The following is a 25,074-nucleotide window of genomic DNA, read 5'->3' as shown; positions in this document are numbered from 1 at the left end:
CTATGCACAGTAATAGGCAGACAGCAGTTAATTAGTGGCTGGTGGGTGGGACTAGCTGACGCTCATGAATATCCAGGACTACTTCAAATGCCACACGATTTTTTTTGATTTTCCTATTTTAAAAACCCTGTGAATTTCAGGCGCATTTAAAATGCATGTTCTGCGACGCAATTTTCTCACAATCACTTCACATTTGCAGTAAAATTACCTTTTTTTTCAAGCGTGATAACGGTCCGAGTTTCTCGGAGCGATATCGCACCTGCCCTTGTGAATCAAGCCTAACACTGGATTCGCATAAACATATTTGCGCAACGTATTCCACACAAACAATTTATGTGAACAATACACGGTGAGTAGAACCCGGGGATTTCGCTAATATAAGTGTATTTCAACTTCCCCTCCCTCGCCATCGCAGGCTCACCTCTCTTCCTCGTTCCGTGCAATGGGAGGGGCAGAGCTGAGCGACGGCTCCCTTGATGGCTATGGACAAGGGGCGGGGAGAGAGTGGACACTTAGCTCCGCCCCGTCCCTTTCCATTGCACAGAACGAGAGTGGAGGAAGACAGGTAAGCCTGCACGGGTGGGGGGAAGAACAGAGGGAGCGGGTTAAGGGGCACGCTGCTAAACTCCCTCCCACCTACGGCCGCTGCCACGGGCTCCCATAGGAGACCGTGCAGTGGCTGGACGTATTCCGGCCAAAACATAACATAGTTCCAGAACTATGTTTTGGCTCCGACGTAAAAACGCCCGGCGCTATATTAGCTTGGTTGGGCGCTTTTACGTCTCACAAATACGCCCATGTGATCTGATGCATTGGAATCCAATGTATCAGATCATAGCGCTTATCGGCTGGCTGGGAAAACGCCGACCAATATGCACTCATGTGAAAGAAGCCTAAGGCCTATGTTCTTGGAGGATATTCGCACTCCATCCCCAGCAGAATATTTGGGATAACTTCTCTTTTTGGCTGAAGATCGTTATGCAACTTGAAGATATGTGCCACAACAGATGTGCTAAGTGGAAAGCAGAGGGCAGACTAGAAAGGGGTTTGAAGTCAGCCATCTTGGAAAATTTGTCTACTGCCACCCAGATGACAGTATTACTGAAAGAGTTTGGAATATCAGTAATAAAGTCTTTAGCAATGTGTAACCAGGGTGACTATGAGATGGGCAGTGGAGTAGAGCATCTGGGCATTGAAGTCTGTAGTCTTCACCAGTGCCTCCTGGTCAGGGGTTCAAAAACCCAGCCTCCTGGAAGTGTTGGCTCTGATTGGTTCCTGAGCGCCACAGCTCAGCCAATCACTGCAGTGCTCAATGAACCAATCACAGCTATAACAAATCTGTTTGTGGCGCATATCTTCAAGTTGCATGGGCTTCCACTCCCCATAGTCTCAGTTTGCAGAGCTTCAGACGGAGACGTGCCACAGAGCGAACAGCGCATGTTAGCTGATGTATTGTGTTTTTGGTTTTTTTTTAATGCAGCTAGGGTTTATTTTCAGGGTAGGGCCTATATTTCAAGCTTCCCAAAAACTATTTTCAAAAAGCGCTACAAAGTTGCAGGACTTTGTAGAAACACAAAATCGCAATACCTCTGTGAGAAAATACAGCAATATCGCACAGAACACATGTGATTTTCTTGTGGCAATATAGCTGTTGCCCATGTGAAAGAGGCCTTATGGAGACAATTTTTTTTCAGGATCAGTGATGAATTTGGGTTCAGGGCTCTCATCACATGCGTCAAAGTACCTAGAAATAATTTTTGCTTTGATGTTCTCAGCAGGGAGGAAAGTTGAACCTGGTGAAGAACAGCGACCAGCGAGCTTGACATGGTTTCAAGCGGATTGAATATAAGTTAAGGTCTAATGATCAGTGTAGATATGGAAGGGATGAGCTGAACCCTCCAGCAGGTGCCTCCATTCGTCCTATGCAAACTTTGCATCTAGTGATGACTGGTGGGGTAATTTTTCTCAGTGGACATCAATAACTTGGCGAAGAAACTACAACCAACTCTTAGGCTTCCCATCATGACAAGTCATGGCGACAACGGAGCAGTCAAGGAGGCAAAATGTGAAATGTGAAACCACTGGTAACAATTAGCAAATCCTAGATAATGCTGGATGGCTTTCAGGCTTATGGGCCATTTATACGTGACGACTATTGCTCAAAATGCGTTCCAATGAATGAATTTGAGCGATAATCGTTCAGTGTGAATGGAAAAAAAAAATCACTCGCTATTCTTTCACAGGTTGTTAAGTAGACTTTGCTGGATTGCTGGCTTCCCGCCCTGTGTAAATGGTCCCCGCTCAGCACTTCACATAGGAGGTAAAGCGCGAAGCCAGCGATCCAGCGGTGAAGTGTTTCTTTGTAAACACTTTGCATGAGTGCTAATGACCTTAGCGGTGACGTCAGCTCTTGTGCAGTTGTTTAAACGACTGTCGGCCCGTCTAAAAGGTCCATTAGAGGCTTTGGCCAATTGACAGCAGCAGACAGCTTCTCCTGGTCCATGTTGAGACCCTGGACAGAAACCCAGGAATGGCAGACTGGCTTGTACAAACAGGCATTTTTCAAGCTAGACATACAGATGATATTGGAGTAGACCCTGTAGGACCATCCATGTTTGCGGTGTGAGGGGAGGTCACGTGAGAAAACCAATATGTTTTTCAAGATGGACAATAACTGTAGAATTCAGGACATCTCAGAACACATCATTCACAAATACTTGCCATACACCGGGAAAATTGTACAAACCAAAAGGCGTTAGAAGGTGTCCTTACATAGTGTTCTTCTCTTGTGTTAAATGCAGTTTTCCACTCATCCCCTTCTCGCATCCTAATAAGATTGTAGGCACTGGGGAGATCAAATTAGGTAAAGATGGTGGTCCCTTGAATTCTGCAACAACTCCAATTAAGGGTAATGGGTATTTATTTTTTCAATGTGACAGCACTGAGAACTATGTAATTGATGCAAGTCCGCAGGGAGCCAACTTTCTTTTTAATGAAGGAGAACCCGTGGCATCTGGTGAAGAAGACTTTCAGATAAATCCTCGTCTTTCAAGGTTTTCTGAGAGAGAGAGAGAGAGCAATTCCCAATAATTCTGTATAGAGGCAACCACCGTACAGGTACCAATTCCACTACTAGTTTTTCCTGTAAGGCCATCCAGAATCAGGATCACCTCACAGAGGTACATTACTGAGACACACCCATGCGTATGCCATGCAGGGTGTTATTACTAAAGCTTTCAAGTAAATAGTTGTCTGCCAAGGTGTCTGTGGAGTGACCCCTACCCCCCTTCCTCCTCTGGAGTGCTCCCAGTTTAGGAGTGGTACCGTACAGATAACATGGACTGTAGGACCGGTTTCATCCTGTGTATCCTCCCTGACCTCTGAGCACTAGTCTACTTGCATTTCAGAGAATTGTACCTTCGTTGCCTTGACTCATTGTCTGTAACAGTTATTTCTTCAAGTAAAGTTATACTGGGCCCTAACCGTTCCTGGGGACCCGAGATACTATACACAAGCCTCTGTTATTTCTCCCCTGCGTAGCATACCAGTGTGTGGGAACGGTGGTGTTGTTACGGAACCCTGAGGTAGGTTATCAGGGGCTTTGCTAAGGACCTAAAGAACCCTGTCCCTGGATAGATACTACTTTTTAAATTTAATTAGCTCCAGGGAACCTACTGGAAGAATACAACACTAATCAGACAGTCACAGGCAAAATACCATGGCATCCAGTGAGTCACAGCTAATGTTCTCTGATTGGTGTTACTTTTTTTCCCTTATCTTCTCCATCCAGCTCAGACCAACATGATGCTTCTTCCAGCCACAACTTGTCTCCACATCTCCACAGATATTGTCCTGAATGAATAATAGTGGCCACAGAATGCCCACAAAATATGTTTCAATTAGAGTGCCATCAGTCACATCTCTCAATCTCTGAATCAAGCAAAAAAAAAACCCGACACATTAAATTTGTTTTATTTTGAGTCACACCTTTAACCACACTGAATCGCCAGCCAAGCACACCTAGTTATGCCCAACCTCCTCCAGTAGACCAGTTTATACAGACTGCAGCCCCTCTAAATACTGGCCCCTTGAATATTGACCACACAGCCCACATATTAAGATGCTCACCTTCCCCCATTCTTTCACTCCTCTCCCAAGCACCCAAAAGCAAGAAGTAGAAGTGAAAAGGTCATGTGACACAGAGGCACATGACTGGTCAATGTCAGGAGGCAATACAAGGGGCTACCATGGCTGTGCTATACATCTACCGCTGTTTTCAACTCCATCCACATCTTAAGAGTGTGGATGAAGTTGAAAGTGTTGCTTAGGTTGGGATCTACTTGCCACTAATCGGCGATCCCGTTGGCAGCTGTGACTGGTGGGTTGCCACCTCCTACTGTAGGGGATAAAGAATTAGCAAACATGTTTTATAAGGATATGAAGTGAATTACCTGACGTCTACTGCATTTGGTGTAAGGGAGTATCAGAAGTGTTGTAATGTCTTAGTTAACCTGGATAAATGTTCCAGAGTATTTATTGCCAAAGGAGTATTAGTTTAATTAACACAATAATATAATCCTCTAACAGAAATAACACAGACATGGACTACACAAATGGCGTCCTCCCAGATTCTTGGAGACAGATGTTCCTCAAACAGAAGCCTCTTATACCTGCTGTAAGTATTTCTGGTTTCAGAGTAACTTCATTTGCAGCTTTGTGTTCTTCAGGGCGCATTCAGATAACCGTATATCGGCCAGGTTTTCACGCCCAGCCGATGTACGGCGTCTCTCTCTCTCTGCAGGGGGAGGAGGCTGGAAGAGCAGGGAGCAGTGCTCTGAGCTTCCGCCCCCTCTCTGCCTCCTCTCCACCCCCTCTCCACTCCCATGCACTATTTTCAATGAGGAGGGGCGGGGGTGGAGCTAATTCCCTGAATTTAGCCCCACCCCCATCCCACCTCCTCTCATTGCAAATAGTGCAGAGGGGCGGAGAGGGGGCAGAGAGGGGGCGGAAGCTCAGAGCACTGCTCCCTGCTCTTCCAGCCTCCTCCCCCAGCAGAGAGAGACTCCGTACATCGGCTGGGCGTGAATACCCAGCCGATATTCGGTCGTCTGAATGCACCCTCAGGCTGTAGGTTTGAGGGCGGTTAACACCTCTTGCTCTTTACTGTCCAATAAGTTTTGTAATGCAAAAAACATTGAAACGTATAATGCCAACATATGTGATATTGACATACCTTTTTATGTCAAATGTCATGTATACCCTTTATTTCTTTAGCATTCAGCAGTTTTCTGGAATATATTCATTTTAATAACCCCCCCCCCCCCCCCCCCAGTGCTGCCTGCAGCCTGTTTGGAATATACTTGCCTGTCCTCTTCTTCATTCCAGCAGTGCGCCAAGTAACATAGTAACATAGTTTGTAAGGCTGAATGAAGACAATGTCCATCTAGTCCAGCCTGTCTATCCTCCTGTGTTGTTGATCCAGAGGAAGGCAAAAAACCCCAAGAGCAGGAGCCAATTAGCCCTTTTGGGGAAAAAATTCCTTCCTGGTTCCCTAATGGCAATCAGACTGTTCCCTGGATTAACCCCTAATATTTCCTACCTGCCTGTATACCCGGATTAACAATTAACCTAAGATTTATATCCTGTAATATCCTTCCTCTCCAGAAAGACATCAAGTCCCCTTTTAAACTCCTCTATGGATTTTGCCATCACCACATCCTCTGGCAGAGAGTTCCACAGTCTCACTGCTCTTACAGTAAAGAACCCATTTCTATGTTGGTGATGAAACCTGCTTTCCTCTAAACGTAGCGGATGCCCTCTTGTTACCGTCACAGTCCTGGGTATAAACAGATCATGGGAGAGATCCTTGTATTGTCCCCTCATGTATTTATACATGGTTATTTGATCACCCCTTAGCCGTCTTTTTTCCAGGGTGAATAATCCCAATTTGGACAGCCTCTCTGGGTATTCCAGTCCCGTCATTCCATGTATTAGTTTAGTTGCCCGTCTATGGCATCACCGCTGGCTCATTGACATCTCGTATACAACTCATGTGGACTGATACTCCTATCCCTGTATACGGGACGTCAACGATGATCTTTTGTTTGGATGGAAATAGACTGCAGTGGTCAGGTGTCTATACAAATGGCGGCAGCGAACAGTAGACACACAGGAGGCAAGTACTGCTTCTTTTTATCACAGCCTGCCCCCCATTGTCGCCAATATTTAAAACTATTCAGAAAACCCATTAAACTCCTTAACAGTCCAGGACATACAGTTATGTCATAGGGATACAGCGTTTGTATGGAGTAGGATCAGGAGTCTAACCTGCTCCATACATTACAGGTGCCCGCTGTTTCTCACAGCGGACACGGGCCTGAAACAGCTCTGATCAGCAGCGCTGATTTAAATGCCCCGATTGATATTCGGGGACCCGAATGGCCCCCTGCGATGAGATCTATGGTGCAGCTTGGTAGGCTGCCTGTCAGATCATGTGGTGTTACATTATACTGCAGGGGCAGTTAAACCATTGCAAGTTCATGTCTCCTATGGGAAGCAAAAAAAAAAAAAATTATATATATATATATATATATATATATATATCACTCAAAAATTATTATTATTTTTTTTTATAAATCGTTAAAAAGAATTGTACAAGTTATAGTGATCAGAATACAGCAGTAGGAAATAATTTTATTTTTTTCCAAAGATCTTTTACATTTTTACCCTTTAAGGACACAGTCTTTTTTTTCCATTTTCGTTTTTTCCTCCCCCCTTTAAAAAAAAATTGTAACTCTTTTATTTAGCCATCGACATAGAAGTCTGAGGGCTTGTTTTTTGCGGGACGAGATGTATTTTTCAATGGTAGTATTTAATGTACTGAAAAATTAAAAAGTTCTAAATGGAGTGAAATGGGGGAAAAAAACCGAAATTCTGCCATCTTTGGGTGTATCTTGTTTCTACAGTGTACACGCTGCAACAAAAATGACATCAGTTTATTCCATGGGTCAGTACGAAACCAAAATCATATAGTTTTTGGGGTTTTTTTGCTGCACTGTATTACTTTTATTATTTTTCACAGATAATTAATTTTTTTAAATTATTTTCTGTGGCCATCTTCTGACAGCTGTAACTTTATTTTCTTCGTCGACCTAGTTGTGTGAGGGCTCATTTTGTGCGGGACGTCCTGTAGTTTATGTTGGTATCATTTTAGTACATACAACTTTTTGATTGCTTTGTATTACATTTTTTCTTCGAGACTGGGTGACTAAAAAAAGCGTAATTCTGGCGTTTTTATGTTTTGTTTTTCTGACGCCGTTCACCGTGCGGGGTAAATAATCCATTACTTTGATAGATCGGACATTTACAGATTCAGTGATACCAAATATGTATTTTTGTTTTATTAGATTCTTTTATTATAAATATGGTAAAAAAGGTTTTTTGTAACTTTAATTACTTATTTTTTTAATAATTAGGAAAACTTTTTAAGACTTACTTTAATGTTTTCGTATAGTTCCCAGAGGGGACAACAACTTGCGATGGTTTGATGGCTTCTGCAGTATGATGTAATGGCATAGAATGATAGGCAATCTGCAATTAATAGCCCTGGGGCCTTTCATAAGGCCCCCAGCTGCCATGTCAACCACAAGGCAACCTGCGATCTCATCGCAGAGGGCAGCACGAGAACCGCGAACATTGGTCGGGGCATTTAAACGCTGTTGTCAGAATTTAAAGGCATTTAAAAGGTTAACAGCTCTGACAAATGGTACGGCTTATCGGAGCTGTTGTGGCCGGGTGTCGGCTGACAGGAACAGCCAGTACCCGCGTTGTCTGGAGCGAGACAGCCCCTTCATGAATACCCTGAGGCCTTAGTCACACAGGCGTTTTTTCACGCGATTTGCGGATCGCATGACGGATGCGCATCCGCAAATCGCGTGACCGGTGTGCACAAGTCGCCCGCAAATCGCCCGAAAATCTGCTCCTAGCCGCGTTTCATTAGAAACGGTCCGGAGCTGTCCAGCGCATTGCATTAAATGGAGACGGCAATAGAGCCGGCTCCATTTAAAGCAATGCGCTGCGGGCGAGCCCGGGATGAATTGTCGGGAAGGGCTTAAATATATAAGCCCTTCCCTGCAATTCATCCTAAAATGTGTAAAAATAAAAAATATATATACTCACCTTCTCCCGGCAGCCGGAGCTCCGCGCGGCCGTCCTGCAGTGGGTGTGAAGGGGGTGTGAGTCAGACCTGCCCCCTGATTGGCTCAGCGCTGAGCCAATCAGAGGCATGTCTCACTCACACCCATTCATGAATTCATGAATGGATGTGAGTCAGACCTGCCCCTGATTGGCTCAGCGCTGAGAGGCAGCAGTCACTCACCCATTCATGAATTCATGAATGGGTGTGTGAGTGAAACCTGCCTCTGATTGGTCAGGGCTGTGACCAATCAGAGGCAAACCATTCAGCAGGCGGTGATTTTAAAGCCCCGCCGGCTAAATAGTGCCGAGAAGCAGTTCAGGAGAACTGACAGTGGCCGCGGCTGGACTCCGGCTGCAGCGGAAAGGTGAGTATACAATTTTTTTTTATTTTAACACATTTTAGGATGAATTTCCAGGAAGGGCTTATATATTTAAGCCCTTCCCGACAATTCACCCCGCGCACGCCGGCAGCCCATTGCTTTCAATGGAGCGGCTGTATTGCCGGCTCCATTGAATTCAATGGGCAAACATCGTTCTTCTCTGTCACAGCTGTTAAAGCTGTGGCAGAGAAGAATGATTTGTCTACTATATGTTCTCAATGGGGTCGGCGCTACTGCCGCCGGCCCCATTGAGCGCATATAGAGAAGGGAACAGGAATCGCAGATCGCAGATAGGTGCGATCTGCGATTTCTGTTCTATAATTTATCGGACGAGCGCATAAAAAGCGCTCATGTGTCCAATACCATTGCAAAGCAATGGTTTTATAAAATCGCCGGACACATGCGTAAATCGCGGCTAAAAACGCCCGTCTGACTAAGGCCTGACGCTGTAGGATATAACTGTACATCTTGTAGACTTAACGGTTAAAAGTTGTACAGCAATAAAAAAAAATCTATATAAATTTGGTATATAAGTAATTGTACTGACCCACAGAATAAAGTCATTTCATTTTTGCTGCAGTATGTACGCCGTAAGAACAAGACTGGAATTGAGTTTTGTTTTTTTTATTTCACTCCACTCAAATTTTTTTAAGTGTTTCAGTACATTATATCGTACATTAAATAGCACCATTGAAAAATACAACTCGTCCCGCAAAAAAACAACAAGCCCTCAGACAGCTACAGTTGAAATGAAAATTTTAAAAAGAGCAGTCCTTAAGGGGTTAACACAGCATGCTCTAGGTGTGGCATTTTTCTGTTTCCCATACGCTTTTCTATAGGAAATTTAAAAAAAAACAAAACACATGACAAAAAAATTGTCTGGCGAAAATTTGTCAATGGAAAAGAAAGCCACGCCAAAAAAACTTGTAAAAAAAGGCATGAAAATCATGGTGTAGAAAAAAAAGCCACAAAAAAGTGCAGGTTCAAAGGAAGCCTAGTGGCATTACAACTTAAGTACCGTCAATTGACTGTGTAACCTCTACCTCACGTGTTATTGTATGGAACGGGCTCAGAAGCCAAGCCCACTCCATATACACTGGATATTGGCCATCTTTGATACCTGACTATGGTTCGCAATAATCGCGATTGAAGATAACTCCTTCAATGAATGGCCAAGCACTGCCTGTGATTGGCTGAGGGCTGTGACCAATCACAGCCAGCACTCAGCTGTCATTCAGTGAATGGCTGAGTGCTGCCTGTGATTGGCTAAGCGCTCAACCAATCAGATACAGCCCTTTTAACAGGCTGGGATTTTAAATCCCTGTCTGCTGAAACAGATTCAGAGCAGTGCAGTGAGAAGACGGGCTGGACGCGCCTGAGCCCTGGCAGCTGAGGAGAGGCGAGTGTATATATATTTTTTTTATTTTTAACACATTCTAGGAATGATTTTCAGGGAAGGGCTTATATTTAAAGCCCTCCTCCCCCCCCCCAAAATCCCTGCAGGGCTTGCACCGGTCCCATTGAAAGCAACTGGAGAACATCGTGATCCTCTGCCACAGCTGTGCCAGGGAATGCTTTACTCCCAGCAGGGATGAAGAAATCCTCCACCACAGCTGTGACAGTGTTCAGTAATAAGGGGACTCCTCGCGGGGAATATTTACCAGCACCACGGATGTCCTATGTTTTTGCAGGTGCGCACATTTGCATGTCTGTAAAACACGGACATGTGAACACACCATAGGGAACCAATGGTTCTAATAGACGAGTGTCTTTGTGCGCAGATAAACACGGTTGTCTAAATCCATACTTAAATAGTACTTCATAAAAAAAACACAATATAAATTTGGCAATACTGTAAGCATACAGACCCATGGAATAAACATAATGTGTCATTTTTTAATATATTCCTTATTAATTAATTAATTAATTAAGGGTAAGAGGGGGAAATAAAAAATGAAACTGGGATCATGGTAGGGAGATAATCACAATGTAAATCAGTCAAACCGTTAACATACAATAAAAGAACAATGACAGCTCTGTTGAAAAATGCATTTTTACTGCACCGTGAACGATGTAAAAACAAATCCGAGTCAAAAATAGTGCAATTATGTTAATTTTGCATTTCACCACAATTCAAATTTTTTAAAAGTTTTCCGTACTGTACACCGTATGGTATGTTAAGTGGTACCCCTGCAAAATACAACCAAAAACAAGCCCTCATGTAGCTATGTCACCAGGAAAACAGAAAAATTATTGACTTTTGAAAGTGGGGAAGAAAAATAGAAATGGGAGAAAAAAGGGCTGCAGCAAAAAGGGGTTAATGTTTTGTATGTGTTTTTCTTATAGGTTATACAGCTTGTCACAGCCATAGTGATAATTATTGTCGGATGCTTTGGAGAAATCCATGTGGGAACACCGTGGTGGTCTGGAATATTGGTAAGACTTTCATAAAAAATAAAACATTTAGTGCAACCAAATGGTGACTGGAAAAAACTGCATTATATAACAAAGCCAAAGTAAAATAAAGAAAAAAACAGTAAAACTAAATATTTTTATTTTATTCTTACAAACATATAATATAAGATAATAAGAAAAGCAGATAAATTCCTGTCAGTATGGCAGCCATGGATAGAATGAGTCCTCTACAGAGTTCCAGGACTTGCTCTCTTAAGCCCCATTTAGACAGGGCGAATGTCGGGTAAACGATGCCCAACACTCCTCCCTGCACATACACGGGGGCTTGTATTGCTGGCTCACAGTGGGGCTGCAGGAGCAGATTTCAGTTCTCACTCCCCCCCCCCCCCCCCCCCCCCGCCCCTCTCCATTCAGTTAACATAGCGGCCGTTAGTAGTGGCTGCTAGTTACACTGCACTGTCAGTTAAACTCGCTCATCGCTCAAATAATGCCAACCTCTTTGGGTATTGTAGTCCGCCCATTCCATTTATTACTTTAGTCTCGTCATGTGCCCCTAGACCTTTTTTTGATGCAGCCCAGAAGCCTATTTGTCCTAGCAAGAGTTGCCTGATTTTATTGTTTTTTAAAAGGAAATGTTTTGGTTTGATTCTGTTGTGTTTCACTTCCACTTTCAACATGGAACAAATACCGCGGCTTCCGACCCATCGCAGTGGCCAGGGTTGGTATTGCAGAGAGAGCTCCCATTAAATACAGACTAGCTCTGCAGACAGATTCTACAGGCAGGGTAGGTGGACTACAGGCTGCTGGGAGATGAAGAGAAGGTCACTTAAGTCGTAACACAAAGTTTATTAACTAAACCTTATATTAGAACAATTAGAACGATATGTATGCATTAAAAGGGTTTTCTGTACATGATGTTTAACCCCTTGAGTGGCGGGTTTCCTACCACCCTGTCGTGCCCACCAGCGCAGGTTTTTTAAAATGGTCAAATCATTGAATTTCAACTAATTTTGCAGTTGCGTCTCAAGAGCCATAACTTTTTCATTTTTCCATTGACATGGCCATATGGGGGGCTTGTTTTTTGCGGGACAAGTTGTGATTTTTTAAACAGGAGGGAGAAAAAAAAGGGGCCATGTCATTAAGGGGTTAAATAATATATTAACTTCCTTCTCTGGGTCATTACAAGGCATGGATACCACATGTGTGATTGTATTTTTGATTTTTACAAAGTAAAGGGAGACAAGTGTTTTTATAATTTTTTTTTTTATAATTTTTTAACTTTTTTTTTTTTTTGTCCCTTTAGGGGACTTCCACAGGGACCCATCAGGACCCCTGATCACATTCTGGGGGTCCCATGGTGACAGCCCTTTACATGCTGCAGTCACATAGACTGCAGCATGTAAAGGGTTAACACAGCAGAGATCGGAGGTTTTCTCTGATCTCTGCTGTAAGAGCTGGTACCTAGCTGACTTCTGACAGCCAAGCATTAAGCTCTCCCTGCCACAGAGACCATCGGCTTGCTTCTGACAAGCTGATGGTCTCTATGGCAACCTGTAAACAAAGCAGGAGGTTGCCGGCATATCGGCAATATCTTCTGCTGGTTTTTCAAAGCCCTTTCTTTGTTCTCTGTGGGTCTGTGCAGGCAGAGCACACTGTCACAGCTTGTGGCATTGTGCGCTGCAGCTCCCATAGTGATACATAGCCCGGAAATCTTCCGGGCTATGTCGCTATGAGCAGTGGAGCTCGTCCCGGAAAATTTCACTCAAGGGGTTAATGAACAGTTAGGGCTTAGTCACACGGGTACATCGGCGCCCGTGTTACAGCAGGGAGGAGACGGCCGCACTTCAGGACGGACGTCTCTCTGCAGCGCCGGAGGAAAGAACATGTGAGCGGCTTCATTGCCGGTCATGTGTTCTTTCTTCAGCGCTGCGGGGAGTCGTCTGTCCTGAAGTGCGGCCGTCTTCTTCCTGCAGTGAGGGCACAGTCACATCGGTATGGGTGCTGATGTGCCCGTGTGACTAAGCCTGTATACAGATAATCTTCAGGGTGGTTCAAAAAGAATGGTGCAAAAGAGAAGTCAATTCATTCATACATAAATTGACATACAGCAGCCTCAGACGGGCGCATGCACTAATACGCTCGCCACTATGCAATTTTCTTTTACTGTTACTATTGCGCACGGGTAAAAAAAAAAAAAGAAGCAGGAAGTTAGGTGCTGCCAGATCTTTTCTTGCATGTAGAAAAACTATTGTGCTTGTTGCTTATACTAAGTTGCATTTGTGCCAAATGGATTCCTGTGTGCTGACAGATAAGTCAGTGAATAACATGCATGCGGTGAGGATTAGCGCTCCATTATAACGTAGGCTGCTGATGCCACTTTGCTCTCAACATGCATTTAATATGATATCATTTCCTCTTGTAGTATATTCTGTCGGGGGCTTCTCTGTGTTTATTATATACCCGGCACTTCACTAAGTTGGTAAGTAATAATGAAAGATGACGTTATGATATTTTTAAGGAAAACAACAATTCTGCAGTTCCACATGAAATTGACATAAAAGTTGAGTTGGCTCGCTTCACACTAGTCTTGTGTGTCCAGCATGATTTATCTTTCTATGTTCCATCTTTAGTAACAGAAAAACAGAAATAAACGCTTCCATTCCGTCAGAAACTATAAAAATAGCGTAGTCCGCAGTTCTATTTAAAAAAAATGTAAACCTGACAGAACAGAAGCAAAAGATGGAACATAGAAACTGAAATCATGCAGGATATACAATGCTCGTGTGAATAGAGCCTGACTTGCCTTTAACCCTGTGAGTGGCACGCCTGGAAATTTTCCGGGACGAGCTCCACTGCCGATAGTGATATAGCCCGGAAGATTTCCGGGCTATGTATCACTATGGGAGCTGCAGAGCACAATGCCACAAGCTGTGGCAGTGTGTTCTGCCTGCACAGTCCCACAGAGAACAAAGCAAGGGCTTTGAAAAACCAGCAGAAGATATTGCCGATCTGCCATCAATCTCCTGCTTATAAGTCTCCTGCTTTGTTTATAGGTTGCCATAGAGACCATCGGCTTGTCAGAAGCAAGCCGATGGTCTCTGTGGCAGGGAGAGCTTGGTGCTTGGCTGTCAGAGGACAGCTAGGTACCTGCTCTTACAGCAGAGATCAGAGAAAACCTCTGATCTCTGCTGTGTTAACCCTTTACATGCTGCAGTCTATGTGACTGCAGCATGTAAAGGGCTGTCACTGCAGCATGTAAAGGGCTGTCACCATCGGACCCCCGGAATGTGATCACGGGGTCCTGATGGGTCCCTGTGGAAGTCCTCTAAAGGAACAAAAAAAAAAAATGTAAAAAAAAAAAAAAAGGAAACAAATTAGAAAAAAAATTATAAAAACACTTGTCTCCCTTTACTTTGTAAAAAATCAAAAATACAATCACACATGTGGTATCCATGTGTCGTAATGAGCCAGAGAAGGAAGTTAATACATTATTTAACCCCTTAATGACATGGCCCCTTTTTTTCTTTTCCCCCCCCCCCATTTCTTTTTTTCCTCCCCGCTGTTTAAAAAAATCACAACTTGTCCCGCAAAAAACAAGCCCTCATATGGCCATGTCAATGGAAAAATGAGACGCAACTGCAAAATTAGTTGAAATTCAATGATTAGACCATTTTAAAAAACCTGCCCTGGTGGGCACGACAGGGTGGTAGGAAACCCGCCACTCAAGGGGTTAAAGGGGTCGTCCACCTTTAAACTGTAGATGACCTATTCCCCGGATAGGTCATCCATAGTGTATCGGCGGGCATAAACAACATGGAACCCCCACTGATCAGCTGTTTACAGGGAGGCTATGGCAATGCCCACAATACCAGCCCAGCTGCTGCAGACTATAAGGAGTTGTCTGCTACCAGTTCCTACACTGATACAGTGGTCTGACGAACAGTCGAGCAGCGGGAGTCCAGACCCCCGCCAGTTAACTCAGTACAGATCTTGATTTACACAATCTTTCAATCTCTTCATGTCTAAAGCCAAATACATTTTTACATAGCTCTAAACCGTATACGAATGAAGAAAATAATACAAAATAACTCAAAAATAGTACAAAGAAGGTAATGCAAAATATTTGTTAAAAGGGTTGTCCGGAGTTAGGCCGCTTCCACATGGGCGACCAAATCGTGTGATTTTGTCACTATACGACAGTGCTACAAATCACATGCTTTCCTATGGGTTCTTCCTCACGAGTGACGTTTTGTAGCCTGCGACATTGCAAGACTACATAATCGTGGCATGCTCTATACAGCCACGATTTGTGCTGTTTTGTAGCCAATGTTTCCCTATGGAGCCTTCCTTTGTGTTGCATCGCATCACATGAAAGCCCTAAAAAGAGGCACTGTCAAGCTCCGGCACATGCCTCCCGAAGCTCCCCGGCACTTGATTGAAGTTCTCTGGCATAGCTTCCTTGTCAGGATTTTGAAAACCCCGCCTCCAGGAAGCTCTGCCTGTGATTGGCTGAGTGCCGCAGCGTTCAGCCAATCAGAGCCAGTGCTCCACAAACCAATCGCAGCCATACATTAAATGGCTGTGATTGGTCCATTGAGTGCTGGCTCTGATTGGCGGAGCCACAGCGCTTGAGAGCCAATCAGAGGCAGCGCTCCATGGAGGCAGGAATTTTTAAATCCTGAACAGGAAGAGATGCCTGAAGACAAGTGCTGGGGACCTGAGAGAAGATGCGGCGGAGCTGACAGCACTTCTTAGGTGACGTATGTATTTTTTTTTTGTTTATGCAGCTAGGGCTTATATTTTAAGATCCCCCAAAAATCCTGGCAAAAGACTGCTACAAAGTCGCGTGACTTTGTAGCACCGTGCGCAGCTTTGTAGTGACACAAAATCGCGATATAACCACGAGAAAATGCAATGTTAGTGCATAGACCACAATTGCGTTATTGCTCCGATTTTTCTCGCGTCCATATCGTTGTCGCCCATGTGGAAACAGCCTAAGAAAAACATGGCTACTTTCTTCCAGATACAGCGCCACCCTTGTCCATGGGTTGGTTCTGGTATTGCAGCTCAGCTGCCATTCACTTCAGTGGAGCTGAGCTGCAATATCACACACAATCCTATGGGGAAGGATGCTTGGAAAAAAGTAGACATGTTTTTCTAACCCTGGACGACCCTATTAAGTCAATAAAGATGCTGGGATTTTTACCTCTGCAACCCATATAGCTGTGCCACTGGATACATTACCTATTTATCACTTCGATGCCAAAAAGAACTGCATGATTTGGCCAATATACATTAATACTTTTGTATTCGGAGATTTGAGCATTCAGCTGTAAGTTAGCTTTATCTCAGTTACTTCTGGTAACTCTGTTCTCTGTCTTACAGGAAACCGCTTGTAATGTGACCACGTTATTAAGCATCACGGCCTCTCTGGTCGCCATCGTCATTTACTCACTAGAATTCTCCTTCCCAAAGCTTTTTCCACATAGCAAAAGTGATGTAAGCTCCCACTTAACACATTATTAATAATGCTAATTGAGTATTGCTTTTAGGTACTAATTACTGTTCATATTCCAAAGTATAATGACTTCAGATGGACAAGTGTAGCCGGGGAGGCAGTTGGGGCACGTGTCTAGGCACCGTAACGCAGGGGGTGCTGGCTGCGTCCAATGGGGGCACGGTTTCATGAATATAGTAATGGACAGCCATGAGGAACACACATAAATTGCTGACCTGTAGGTGAGGCGATTGGCTGCCACATCAGTTGATTTCTTAACCCTTAACGGCCACCTATACATCTTTTGATGGTGACCATTAAGGGTCTTTATTCTAATGCAATCCTTTAGTCTTTAAGGGATTAAACTGTTAAAGCGCTCTGTTAGAAAGAAATGGATGCATGCAACAGATGGTTCCTGGTCTTCCTTAAAGGGGTTTTCCAGGGGGAATACTATTGATGACCTATCCTCAGTAGTTGATCGGCTGAGGTCCATCGCTCGGGATCCCGACCAATCAGCTGAGCAGGCGCATGCTGTTAGCGCCGCAAGTACACAGAGGTGGTATTGGAAGCAGAAGCGGTTTCTGCGCTGACCTCTGGGTAGTGGCCAGCGCTTGTAACTGAAGGCCTGGCTATCATTGGAATGAAGCCTGCACACTCTGCATGGTGGTGGCCTTGACGTCTTCCCTACACACAACAATATTTTATATTATGTCTCACATGAGCGACAGGTGTGTCCAACATTCTCAAAGCGACTCTCATTGCACAGCACACAGAAACCCCGTCCCTTGTGTTGTGTAATGTGCAGGAGTCCGCACATCTGCCTTTTCTATTCTCATGTAAGGCTCAAACGCACATAGAACATACTATGATTTTTCCTTTTCGCATCACTGCAAGAATTTAATTGACCATGTAAATACACCAATTGCAAATAATGGCGGATCGTCCATACAGAAATTCTGTGGCAAATCCCCCCCCATGTGGACCCAGAATATAGGGGTTTTCCATGCAGCGCCTGCCAGAATACACCGAGGTCAGAGCAGAAACATTGCTCTTACCCCTGTGTAGCACCTATTGAAATCAATGCTGTGCTTGCAATTACAAGTGTAGCTCCCAATGACTTCAAAGAGAGCTGCACTTGCAATTACAGACTCCGGTGTATCCCCACAGGGATAACCCATTTAATGTTGGCTGAGTGAAACCCAACTTAGGACAAGGAGGGGTATCTTCTCTCCTTAAGGGGAGCACCCAAAAAGTGTGTGGAGACACCTAGGGGGGTGAGTGGGCCGGGGGATGGAATCATCTCTCCCCAAGAAGAGCACCCAGAAGGGGTGTGAGAAGACACCAGAAGAGTTATTGAGGAGACTTATAAGGCCATGCACTTGCCTTTGGGTAATTTATGCAAATAAGGAAGATGGAACAATACCTCTGCAATACCCGGGTTGGGAATCGCTGCCTTAGGCTGCCTGTCCACAGACGTTGCGGTATCCCGCGACGGATCTCTGCCGTCCAGGAGCAGGAGCCAGCAGATGGATCTCCGCTGTCAGCCTATCTGACAGACAGGCTGACAGCAGAGAATCGCTGCAATTCGCAGCATGCTTCGATTTGCCATCCGCGAGCGGGGAAGTGCGCTTTCCATAACAACGTTATGGAAAGCGTGCATTGCGTTCCCCGCGGCCGGATTATCGCTGTGGGGAACGCAATTCAATGATGCCTGTGGACAGGCAGCCTTATACCGACTGCATACAGATCTAAAGATGGCAAGCAGGATGATAAGTTACAAAGAAATCTTCCTGAGGATAACATTTTGAAAAGAATGTAAAAAGATCTTTTCACTATTTTATTACAGGTTGCACTAACCTACAAAGTGGATATCAGCATTTTAGGACTCTGTTCATTCCAGCTTGGAATATCTGCCTGGATTCTGACAATCCTGTTGTTATCAAGGAGAGCAGTCGCTGACTAAACTACCTGAATTACGGGGTGAGGCCTTAGTCACACGGGCGTTTTTTCCCGCGATTTGCGGATTGCAAAAAACGAAAAAACTGCTCCTAGCCGCGTTTCAATAGAAACGGGCCGGAGCAGTGCAGCGCATTGAATTCAATGGAGTCGGCAATACAGCCGGCTCCATTGAAAGCAATGCGCTGCAGGCGATCTCACGATGAATTTTCGGGAAGGGCTTAAATATATAAGCCCTTCCCTGCAATTCATCCAGAAATGTGTAAAAATAAAAAAAATATATATACTCACCTGGTCCCGGCAGACGGAGTTCAGCGCGGCCAGCCGTCAGTTCTCCTGAACTGCTCTGAGTAGTATTCAGCAGCCGGGGATTTAAAATCCCCGCCTGCTGAATGAACTGCCTCTTATTGGTCACAGCCTGACCAATCAGAGGCAGCTCTCACTCACACCCATTCATGAATTCATGAATGGGTGTGAGTGAGAGCTGCCTCTGATTGGTCCCTGCGCTGAGCTAATCAGAGGCAGCACTCAATCACCCATTCATGAATTCATGAATGGGTGTAAGTGAGCGCTGCCTCTGATTGGTCAAGCTGTGACCAATCAGAGGCAGCTCATTCAGCAGGCGGGGATTTTAAATCCCCGGCTGCTGAATGCTACAGAGAGCAGTTCAGGAGAACTGCCGCTGGCTGCGGCTGAACTCCGTCTGCCGGGACCAGGTGAGTATATATTTGTTTTGTTTTTACACATTTCTGGATGAATTGCAGGGAAGGGCTTATATTTTTAAGCCCTTCCCGACAATTCATTCTGCGCTCGCCCGCAGCGCATTGCTTTCAATGGAGCCGGCTGTATTGCCGCCTCCATTGAATTCAATGGGCAAACATCATTCTTCTCTGCCACAGCTGTTACAGCTGTGGCAGAGGAGAATGATTTGTCTTCTATATGTTCTCAATGGGGTCGGCGCTGCTGCCGCCGGCCCCATTGAGCGCATATAGAGAAGAGAACAGGAATCGCAGATCGCAGATAGGTGCGATCTGCGATTTCTGTTCTATAATTTATCGGACGAGCGCATAAAAAGCGCTCATGTGTCCGATACCATTGCAAAGCAATGGTTTTATAAAATCGCCGGACACATGCGCATGAGCAAATCACGCGAAAAAACGCCCGTCTGACTGAGCCCTGAAACTGTAATCGTCCAGCGCCCACCAATGCCAGAGGACTAAACCAGCACATGGCTAAATGAGATTATGGTAACCTTGCTTTCTTCCAGAAAAGTATGCCATTGCTTGCCTGGCGTTGGAGCTTAGCTCCTGTTAAGTGAATAAAAAGGTTGAACTGCATTACATGGTAATTTCCATGCAACTGGCTCTATTCTAGCTCTTACCTTTACGTATGTAAACTGAAATGCCGTATTACTAATGTATTCTCAAGGCTCTGATCACATATGCATTGGAGGCTCCACCGACTATTCTGTCAGTTTTCAATGTATGCATCGCTGCTTTTGTTAAAATGGAACACATCATATTAGAAGCCAATGGGGTTCATAGGATGGATCTGTTAGGAATAGGAGCCATGACACACATGCGACCGGAGCATCAAAAGGGCAGTTTATACAATGCTGCTTTATTTACTAACATCTAGAAACATCATGCAACTTTTTGTTTGTATTGTTAGTATACACCAGAGGTTCCCATAGTGGTCTATGTTGACCCCCAGAAGTCGATTTCTGACTTGCTGGGGGTCAATGTCCGCAAGAAAAAAAAAATGGGGGTACACGAGATGTAAATGGGGTCCACGTGAGCGGACTCCATTTAGGCAGCTCATCAACATTTAGGTGTTCTATAAATGACATAGTGCACCTTACATAGACGGGGTACATAATGCTTCTAATAGACATAGAAATCACTTACCTCTTTGGTATTTCATAACATTGTTTATGTAGAGTTTGCGCAAAACTTCTTGGGCTCTGGCGATGGACAAGACAGACCTGCACAGTAGCTAATTTACCTATAAAGTTTCTACTGTGCATCGTTTTCAAGTGATCTGCCAGAGCCCAAAAGGTTTTGCGCAAACTATACCTATCTGCTTCAGGGTGTGGTATGTTCATGTGCAAGTCTTCACAAGTTTTCATACCGGCAGAAACACATTGCGCACGGACCTGTTGCTTATCCTACATTATGGACTAACGCAAGAACACTTTTGATAGCTCTTCCTTCTTCCTACTTCATGGAAAGGGGTTTTAGCGTGCTCACTAGAGATGAGCGAGCACCAAAATGCTCGGGTGCTCGTTACTCGAGTCAAACTTCCCGCGATGCACGAGGGTTCGTTTCGAGTAACGAACCCCATTGAAGTCAATGGGCGACCCGAGCATTTTTGTATTTCGCCGATGCTCGCTAAGGTTTTCATTTGTGAAAATCTGGGAAATTCAGGAAAGTGATGGGAACGACACAGAAACGGATAGGGCAGGCGAGGGGCTACATGTTGGGCTGCATCTCAAGTTCCCAGGTCCCACTATTAAGCCACAATACCGGCAAGAGTGCCCCCCCCCCCCCAACAACTTTTACTTCTGAAAAGCCCTCATTAGCAATGCATACCTTATCTAAGCACCACACTACCTCCAACAAAGCACAATCACTGCCTGCATGACACTCCGCTGCCACTTCTCCTGGGTTACATGCTGCCCAACCGCCCATTTCAGTAATAGTAGCAGTCAAGACAGGCCCCGGTAACCATTCCGAAGCAGCAGTATAGGGGGAGCACAGTATTAGTTCCATTTCAGTAGTAGTAGCAGTCTAGGGTATTAATGAGCGACTACTACCCCCAGCAGACATGCAGTAAACTGAACACGGTCACAGGCAGCCCAAAGATTTTTTTTTCCAATTTTTTTTAAAAAGCCCACTGCCTATATAGCCACTATATCTCTTTCCCTGTAGCACTGTCCCTGCCTCACCAGTACTGGCCCTATACTCTGTACAATGACTGCAGACTGAGGACGCTATGGTCTGCATGCCCGATATACAAAAAAAAAAAAAAAAATGTGCAACACTGCAAAAAGCAGCCTCAACAGTACTGCACACGGTCAGATGTGGCCCTAAGAAGGACCGTTGGGGTTCTTGAAGATGAAGATAACAGCCTAACACTCTCCCTATAGCAGCTACAGCAGGATGGCACTTTCCCCAATGTCTCTCAGCATGCATCTGTGGCGAGCCGCGGCCGGCCCCAGTTTATATACTCGGGTGTCACCTGATCTCCCCAGCCACTCACTGCAGGGGGTGGGATAGGGCTGGAACATCACAGGAGGAAGTTGTAATGCCTTCCCTGTGTTACTATTGGCCAGAAAACGGTGCAAACTTTTCTGGGAAGAAAATGGAAGTGACTCGAACACCGCGTGGTGCTCGTCTCGAGTAACGAGCATCTTGAGTACCCTAATACTCGAACGAGTATCAAGCTCGGGCGAGTACGTTCGCTCATCTCTAGTGCTCACCAATCTTCTTACAAAAAAAAGAAATTATTGCAAATCACTGAGTGGAGATTTAAGACCATACCTCACTAATTTGAAGCCAAATATCTAACAATTTCTATCAGGCTTCCCTCCCATTAACAGCATGGGCTCTGACTTGTTTCATCCTAAATCCAAACATTTACTTGTATTTTGTGTCTTTTCAATGAGGGTCTGAAAATAAATTTTGTTTTATTTTTTTTTTACAATTGTGCACTCTACAAAACACCCTAACTAAGTGAGCAGCACCATGTCAGCTGGGAAAACCCATTTCACTTTAATAAGTTAAAGGAGTTTTGTCATTAGCGAATGCCATTGGCTGAAGCTTCAGGGACTAACCAATCAGCACACGGGGCTTTTATATACACAACGGTAAGCGGATCGTACCATTACACACAGTAACCTTATCTCTGCACCTCCTGCAGCGGTAATATAACAAATAGTATAGATTTCAGACCAGTAGGTGGCAGCACACATATGAATGTCCCACAAGTGATACGGGCTTCAGAGGGTCACACTGCCTGTGTCCCCAATATTACACATCCACAGAACGGGGCCGCACACAAGTGTAGCCATTTACAGAACAATCCCTTTTATTAACCCCTTAATGACGCGGCCCTTTTCCTTTTTTCCATTTTCATTTTTTCCTCCCTTTTAAAAAATCGTAACTCCTTTATTTGTCCATCGACGTCGCTGTATGAGGGCTTGTTTTTTGCAAGACAAGTTGTATTTTTCAATGGTGCTATTTAAAGTACCATATAATGTACTGAAAAACTTAAAAAAAATTCTAAGTGGAGTAAAAAAAAACAAAAAAAAACGACATTCCGACATCTTTCAGTGCGTCTTGTTTCTAAGGCGCACCAACTTAAACAAGAATGACATGATAACTTTATTTTATGCGTCAGTACGATTGCTACGATACCAAACTTGTATAGTTTCTTTTTTTGCTGCACTACTTTTATTTTTTTCAAAGACATTTAATTTTTAAAAATTATTTTCTGCCGCCATCTTCTGCTTGCAATAACTTTAGTTTTCCGTCGACTTAATTGTGCGAGGGCTCATTTTTTGTGAGATGTCCCGTAGTTTACGTTGGTACAATTTCGGAATAGATACGACTTTTTGATCACTTTTTGTTGCATTTTTTCTGGGAGACAAGGTGACTAAAAAAGTGCATTTCTGGCATTCTTTTTTTTTTTTCAGGTGACGTTCAACGTGTGGACTAAATAATGCGCTACTTTGATAGATCGGACATTTACGAACGCGGCGATACCAAATATGTATTTTTGTTTTATGGTTAAGATTTTTTTTATTATAGATATGGCAAAAGGAAGGTGATTTTAACTCTGATTACATTTTTTTTTTTTTACAGTTTGGGCTCAGTCACACAAGCGGCGATACGCGCGTATTTCCGCATGAAAAAACATCTGCAGCTGTCAAAAAAAGAACATATGGGTGGCAATGGAGCTGCTCATGCGGATTTTTGAAATACACGCCGATCGCCGCATGTGTGACTGAGCCCTTAGTAAAACTTTATTGATCTTATTTTTACTTTTTTTTTCAGCCCCTCGGAGGACCACAACTAGCGATGCTCTGATTGGTACATCCAAAAAAAAAGAAATAAAGGCTATAAGATTTTTTCACAGTAATGCAGCTAATCTCAAGTGCTCCACATATGCCAGTCTCAAAGGACACGTTTCGACTCACAAGTGAGTCTTGATCACCAAGATGCTCTGATTGCTCTTGCAGTATGATGTAATGCCATAGCATTACATCATACTGCAATCTGACAGGGATACTATCAAGCTGTCCCCATGAGGACCGCTTGATAGGCAGTCTACTAAGGCAGCCCTGGGTCCTTTAAGAAGGACTCCTGCTGCCATGACACCTGTATGGCTGCCTATGATCTCACGCAGGGTGGCCGTACGGGACCCTCGAACATCGTTCGGGAGATTTAAATGCCGCTGTCAGAAATTACAGCAGCATTTAAATGGTTAATAGCTGCAATCGGTTGCGCGATCTCTCTTTATATATAGGCCGCTGATACAGGCCGTCAAAAGGCGCATCGGCGGTCGTTAATGGGTTAAAGGGATTTTCCAGTGTTGTCGAGAGTTTTCAAAAGGGGGCTCTATGCAAGTTATATGCCGAAATAAATCAGCCTGTTACCTCCCTCCCGTCTTCTAGACTTCTCCCGTCCTCTGGACCACGCTACAACGGGCAGACATGTTCTGTGCTTCCTACAAACCTTCCTGCAAGCCACGTCCACCACACAGGCTCCTACTCCTCTGCTGCCGATGTGGCTGTGGCTAGTGGTCTGCTGCCGGTGGTCATCCCACTTGCTGTTGCTTGGGGCTCACTGACAACAGGGGCCACATTACAATGTTTTCCAGGGCTGCTTTGGATTAGCGGGTGTAGATTTGACATTCTGATGTACAGGACAGCCGGGGATGCGCCAAACTTATTATGAGGTAGGCGCCCCGTAATAGATTTACTACACCTTAATCCGGAACGCCGTAACTAAAGACTGACATAAGATAGTCAGTCTGTAGTAAAGTTCCCATCCATGTCTTGTAGGAGAGCGAGAAAGGGGTGAATAATACATATCTATAGGGTACAATGTTACTATGGAGGACAGCGCTGTCCGTATGTAGCTACAAGTTCATATATCTGCTCTGTAGTCAAACATCCAATCACATACTATGGAGAAGGGTTTGCATTGCAGCACACATCCCAACTAGAGCAGGTAGGTACATCCGGCTGGGAATGTAACCCGCAGTATAAACGCCGGCACAGAACACGGACCATTTACCATTCACTGCAGAGATTAGGTCTGGGGGGCGACATGATGGCTATTTAATCTTATATATAGGGCCTGATTCTTGAAGAAAAAAAAACAAAACATCAGTTCTAAATCCTAAATTTGTTGGCATTCTCCATTTCTAAGAGTCCTTGTAAACTGGCCAAATCCTTGGCCCAACATAACGATTGGCACAAGCTGCTGAGTTTGTACATGTGACAGACACCTGTGTGCAAACGCATTGCTGGACTGCAAAAGAGGTTACAATGAATCAATCCTGCTGGGGGCCATGTGTCTATTTCAGTATATTAGCATGGTTATCATGTGTAGAACTGATATC

The sequence above is a fragment of the Eleutherodactylus coqui genome, chromosome 12 (assembly GCF_035609145.1).
Source record: "Eleutherodactylus coqui strain aEleCoq1 chromosome 12, aEleCoq1.hap1, whole genome shotgun sequence".
Taxonomy (NCBI): Eukaryota; Metazoa; Chordata; class Amphibia; order Anura; family Eleutherodactylidae; genus Eleutherodactylus; species Eleutherodactylus coqui.
The sequence above is the reverse complement of the archived record's forward strand: the minus strand, read 5'-3'. Positions refer to the sequence as shown.